The following is a 6,739-nucleotide window of genomic DNA, read 5'->3' as shown; positions in this document are numbered from 1 at the left end:
CAAAATGTACATCTACAAAATATGAAAGCAGCAGTGTTCAGCACACTGTATCTACCTGGTTATGAGCAAAAGGGTTTGAAATGTGCATTAAGCAAATATAGAAATGGTTGAAAAAATAAACATATTCCTGAAAATTTTACTTACTTTAAAACTGAAATAAGTATAGTCAATTTACATTTTTTTTGGAATACAAATTTTAATACCCTTATTGAAGATGAAGAACACTTAAAGGCAGGTCTGGAAAATTTTTTGGAAATGAAGAGTAATTTTTCATTAAATCATAATGGATTTGGATACTTATTAATTAATGACATTCATAATAACCTTGGCATCAAGCAAACAATAAAATAGTTTTAAATAGTGAACAATCTGCAAGTATAAAGAATCATGTTTATAAGGACAACAAACACACTATTAAGCTGATATAATCCTGAAGCTGAGCAGTTAAATGTGGAAACTCAGTGGTTGAAATTGTGCATCTACTTTTCACATCCATGTTGCATAGATGAGCCATCAAACTGAGTCAGTGTTGCTACTGGATGCAGGAGGAAGTTTGCTTGGCTGAAGGAGAGGCTTTATGTTTTTCTAGCCAGAAGCTGGAAGATGACCTAACTTCTCCCTGACATCTAGAGTTCCAGTAATCATTTCCATTAACTCTGAGGTCTGCATGTAAAAATATTCTCCTTCTTTGGAAACAGGAAGAGGTAAAGTGACCAGAAAATGTGGCCAACCCTAGTTGTTGTTATTCTATGAAGATAATGATAAGAGAGGTATTAGAAATGGAGAGGTCACAGTAGCCACTCAGGTAGCTCAGAACGCTAACTGGATATTCTGCAAAGCACTGAACTACAAATATGCAGTCCAGCCCAAAACTAAAACACTGATTAATGACAATACTAACTCATAAAAGCTTTAGAAATAATAATATAACCAATCAAGGCCATCTTGCGTCCCTGCGTGTGTGCACCTAATCTCAGCTGGTCCGCCCGAGACGCCCTGAGCGCCAACCCTATCCCCCCGCGTGGTCCCATTTCGGCTCCAACAAGATGAAAGAAACTGTCATGAACCAGGAGAAACTCACCAAACTGCAAGCACAAGTGCGCATTTGTGGGAAAGGAACTTCTCCCCAAAAGAAGAAGGTGATTCATAGAATGGCTACAGCAGATGATAAAAAACTTCAGTTCTCCTTAAAGAAGTTAGGGGTAAACAATATCTCTGGTACTGAAGAAGTGAATATGTTCACAAACCAAGGAACAGTGATCCACTTTAACCACCCCAAAGTTCAGGCATCACTGGCAGTGAACACTTTCACCATTCCAGGCCATGCTGGGACAAAGCAGCTGACAGAAACGCTACCCAGTATCTTAAACCAACTTGGTGCAGTCTGACTTGTTGAAGAAAGACTGGCTGAAACTCTGCCCACTTGCTACCAGAGAGGATGATGATGATGAAGTTCCAGATCTTGTGGAGAATTTTGATGAAGCTTCCAAGAATGAAGCAAACTGAATGGAGTCAACTTCTAAAGAAGATAAAACTTGAAGAAGTTACTGGAAGCTGCTATTTTATATTATGACTGCTTTTTAATATTTTGTTCATGGATCTGATAAAATCTAGATCTCTAATATTTTTAAGCCCAAGCCCCTTGGACACTGCAGCTCTTTTCAGTTTTTGCTTATACACAATTCGTTCTTTGCAGCTAATTAAGCTGAAGAAGCCTGGGAATAAAGTTTGAAACAAGGTTAATAAAGTTCTTTGCCTAGGGAAAAAAATAATATAACCAATCAAAATATGTGACATGTCGTACAAGATAATGGCCATTTTTTATGAGTAGGCAGATCACCCCCTGTATACAAAATGAATGCATCCAAGGAGAACTGTCCAGTAATCATTCGTGATAACATTCAGACTTCCTATTTAAACTCTTTTCCCTGGACGTATTCATTTTATATGCAGGGTAACAGGAATGTAGCTGCTATGGTAACTCATATGCTGTGTTACACAGGAAACAAACGTTTCACTTAGAATAAGGGATTAGAATGAGGATCAAGTGATAGGATGTGGGAGCTGCTCAGGAGCAGAGACTTAAACAAATTCGCTGCCAAGAATTACCTGAGACTCTGTGTGGGCCTGACGGTGGCCGAGAAGACACACAGACTCAGCTTCTGGAGCCGGGCTTGAACCAACCATGCCACTGGATTAGTGGCAGGATTTATGGTGGCCTCAGTATGAGCAGCAACCAGGGAAACCTCACTGCTTTCAGAGGAGCTTGTCCTGGACTGGGGAGGGTCAAAACAATAGTAATAAATCCCCTATAGAGAAAGTGAAGTCCCGAGGGAGGAATGAAACGAAACAAACACACAAAAATGTAGTGGACAGACCCAAATTCTAAATCATGATATGACACCTAGTTCCACGAAAGACATTCCATAAAATAAACAAGAAGTATTAACTCTTAACAGTTAACATTACCCATTAACTGATAAAATCAATTTTATAAAACAGACCTAGAACAATTTATAATATTCATTAGTTTATGAGAATCATTAGACATTGCTAAAACTGTCAATTATTAATCAATAAAAAAGCAAATAATTACAAAACATAGACAGAGGTGACATAAAAGCAGACCCCTAGCTATCGTAGGTGAATCTTTGGACACTGGCTCAGAAGAGACCCACAAACTGACCAGGCTGCCCGTATCCACACTGAGGTCACCGAGCGCATGAGGAGTAACTCGGAAGTTGCCCAGAGTAACACACAGAGAACACAGCTCATGTGATGTCCTTCCTGCAACTGCTGTTGTTGAGTTTGGCCCATTTTATTTTGGTTTTCATTCCCCTTAATGTTATGGATACTGGTCCATCTCTTTCATTTCTTTTGTAAGTTCTTCTCCAGGCAACAGTTTGTCTTTTAACTTTACTTATATTTTGCCAAAGATTTTTCTATAGTCAAATACTTGGTATTTTGTGTTGTTTTCTGAGTTTATTTTCTTATCTAGGAACATCTGTACCATATTATACAGATATTCATCTAATTTTTCTTCTAACATTTTACTTTTCAGATCCAAGTCTTTAATGTATGCATATGTTCTAGGTTGTGAGGTAATAGAGCCTTTTGACAATAAAATTTCTTTCTCAGCTTAATTTTTCAAGTATTCAGTTTCCGTATTTGCTTACATCTATTTAGGAGTTTCCTACTAAATCTTAATGCTCTATTTCTTAAAAAGTTTTGTAAGTGCTGCATCATTTTTATTGCAATAAATGAATTATAATATTTTAATATTAATTTAACGCACAAGCAGCCATAATTCTATGAAATAGCACATTGATGTAAAAAGAACATGTCATATAAGAATTTTGAGAATGTAAAATCGGCAGTATTTTATGGCCTTTTTAACATGGTGGGTAAGGGAGAAAAGCACATACAGAGTAATTCTGAGTTGTGAAGCCTTTGCTACAAAATTTACGGTAGGATGTTAACCAAAGCACCATGACATGAACAGGCATGAGGGGAAGAGACAGAGACTGGTGTCAGACATGGTGCATTTGCTGTGTCTTAGAGACAGAGGTCAAACAGGTCAACTTCCATTAGGAGAGTGGCACTCCTGTGCATATTCAAATGTAAAGACATAAATGACAGAAGTTATCCATCTGGGGCATGGGAGAAGATAAAGACTCTAACAGAGAATGTCTAAGTGAAAAGAAAAGAGGACTAATATTAAAAATGGTGATGTTCCTGCATGGAAGAAATGGTGTGCATGCTGTGCAGAGTGGGGCCCAGGGCCAGACAGCTCAACAATTGTGAATCACTGACCCAAACACATGACTTTAAATAAAGCAGTTTATTTGATAAAAATGTATCTCCTTAAAACATCCCTTCACTGTCAAGGAGCCTTAATTATGTCAGTTCTATATCTGTTTTTACAGGATAACAAACTTCACAATAACGTTATGAAAGAAGGAAACATCATTGCAAGGTTCCTTAGGTCGTGTGAGGAGCCACTTCCGCGGACTTCGCTGGGACTGTGAACTCAGAGAAGGACCAACTTGGTGTTCCTGGGCAAGAGCTTTGCGTTCAGAGGTCAGAGGATGCTCTGGACCGGCTTCCCGATGCAGGGAATTCCCTGAGGTCCCTGATGGTTAGAAGTGGGTCCCTGCCCTCTGCTAGCACACCTGGAGCTCGCTGTGGACACTGGCAAAGGGCATCGAGGTGGAGTTGGTTTTGTACGCTTCAAGACTGAACATCTTTGGGAGCAGTTACTGGACTGTGAGAACATCAAGAGGGGAACATTATTGAGGCCCCAAAGAAACAATCAGCCACCATGACCAGGAAGAGAATTATACTCTTAAATCAGGAGGAATTTACATCAGCAGTAGCAGAAACCTGAAGGAGATCAGTACTGAGTTAACAACAGATAAATTACAGAAAAAGACCTAAATGGCTGATTGAAGGGCCACTGGTCTAACAGAATAAATCTGTGAATGTATTTGAGAAATCATAGCAGTGGGAATCTAAATTTCCTGCAACTGTCCTGAATTTGGTTTCTGTCCCAACGGGATCTACAGAAGACATGCAATTGTTTTGAATGAGGCAGGCTGCTGGGCCTAGAGAGGGCTTATGATAATTTTCAGGTATTTCCATTTCAGTTTTCATCCACACATGTGACAGAAGTCCAGTTATGTATTTGATTTATTGAATATACATAAAGTATATTAGTACTGGATATCATTCATTGAGAGTTAAATCAGACACAATTTTTAGGAAATGTAACTTTTGGGTCTCATACTAAACTCACTTATTGCAGAGTGGACATGTTCTTTAGTCAACAACAAAGTCAGTTTTAGGCAAATATCAAATTACTGACCGAATGTATTACTTTTCCTCCAAATTACCACCATCTGATATCAATTTTTTTCATCAAACTGTATTTTATATAGAGAAAATTGCTACCTTTATTTCACAATCCACATTCATGTCATTATTCCTTTTTGTTTCTAATATGACTTCAAATAAAAAGGAACTGGAAGAGATATATTTGTTTTATATAATTCTGACAAAGATCTCATCTGGAACATTTTCTCTGTGTGAGTAATATTTTTACCTAAATAGAAGATAGAAGAATATACCCATATAAAAAGTTAACAAAATTTTGTAGCAATTAAAAGGACAAAGTAACTATAATGAGATTTCCTTGTGATGTGATTCATGTATAAGAAAGAGACGCCCCTCAAATTTCCATACCAGGCAGTCAAACTATCACGCAGTGGCTCCAGATACTGCCAATCTCTAATGGTGTTGAACTTTTTGCTTTTAATGCAATAGAAAAGTTCTTTTATTTTAAAATCTGAGAAGAATCTTCTGAGTGACATATAAAATGATTCTGACCTTTGCAAAAGAAGGTTTTTATTCTGCGCTCTGATAGTTCTTGATGTAACCATTATTAATATGCAGCAGTCAGGAAGTGATCGCCCAAATTGGCCTTTTCCGCGAGATTACATGGAACAGGAAAGGCAGAAATCCTGGTTGTATGTGTAAAGGGACTTTCATCCTCACCACGGCTACAATTACACCAGCAAGTGAGGAGAGTGAAGGCGGGAAATCAGCGTGCAGAGCTCCAGGAATGAGCCAAGGCATAGCCGGTGACATGGACGCCTTTCCTACCCACTCAGAGGAAATGCAAAGTCTTAACTCTGCAAGTTTACCCCAGCAATTATGCATTCTTCTTACGAAGTATCTCCTTCTAGATCGCTTCCTGCAATGGTGGGAATGTTCTGCATCTGCACTGTTCAGCATCAGGGCCACGGGCTGCGGGGAGATGAGCACTTGAAATCCTGCTACTGAGTGTGACCAGGAAAAGAACTGTTTATTTTGTTTAACTTTAATTAACTTTGTACATAGCTGCAGGTGGCTAGTGGCTACTGTATTCAATGGTACAGGTTTGGACTATTTGCTAAGAAAGTACAGTCAGATTGGTTCTTGAAATCAAGTAATTCTCGAAAAGACATTATCATGGATATTGGATGTCCTCGTATGGACAGTTGAAATATCCAGCACACTTACTTCAGTAAGTGAGAAACTTCAAACAGAATGAATGAATCAAAGCAGGTAAATAATATGGCATAGCTATCATAATATGATAATGCTTATTTATAACATGACTGGGTTGGTAATAACTTGGAATCGCTTCATTTGTTTCAAGAGCAGTAAGCGGTGTCTAACAGTGAATGAATTCATTAATTAATTCAACACACAATTATTAAGTGTCTGACAAGTTATACAATCCTCAGATGGTAGCTACTGCAAAGATGAATAGAACACTGCTCCTTCCACTAAATATGATACATGGCCTCAAATGGCTGTGTCTTACAACCAGACTATTTCCCTGTAGGGTCATTTCTAAGAGTTAACGTGACGAGAGAAATATAGACTGAGATAAGGTTATAAAGATCTTTTTTTACACATAAAAATCACTATTAAATATCAAGTATCCATGAACTTTCCACAGAAAGGACATGATATAATCACATTTCCACTGTGTCGTTGAGCCCACTTGAGACCTTGGGGGTCAGTCATGGCTGTTGTATTTGCACAGGGAGCAAGGTGATGCTGGGACACACATCCAGACCAGAGGCTACCAGGATCTGAACAGAAACTGCAAATACAGGGCAGAGGGAAAGAAAGGTTCAGGGAGAATGGTGGGAGTAGATTCTAGAGAATTTGGTAAAGGGAAAGAAAGTGT

General features: G+C 38.4%; 1 pseudogene; it reads left to right on the top strand.

Annotated features, from left to right (window-relative positions):
- Positions 1–1,046: 1,046 nt before the first annotated feature.
- LOC110571354 lies at positions 1,047–1,506 on the top strand (annotated as a pseudogene).
- Positions 1,507–6,739: the final 5,233 nt, after the last annotated feature.

This window comes from Neomonachus schauinslandi, chromosome 6, assembly GCF_002201575.2.
Source record: "Neomonachus schauinslandi chromosome 6, ASM220157v2, whole genome shotgun sequence".
Classification (NCBI taxonomy): domain Eukaryota; kingdom Metazoa; phylum Chordata; class Mammalia; order Carnivora; family Phocidae; genus Neomonachus; species Neomonachus schauinslandi.
The sequence above is the reverse complement of the archived record's forward strand: the minus strand, read 5'-3'. Positions and strand labels throughout refer to the sequence as shown.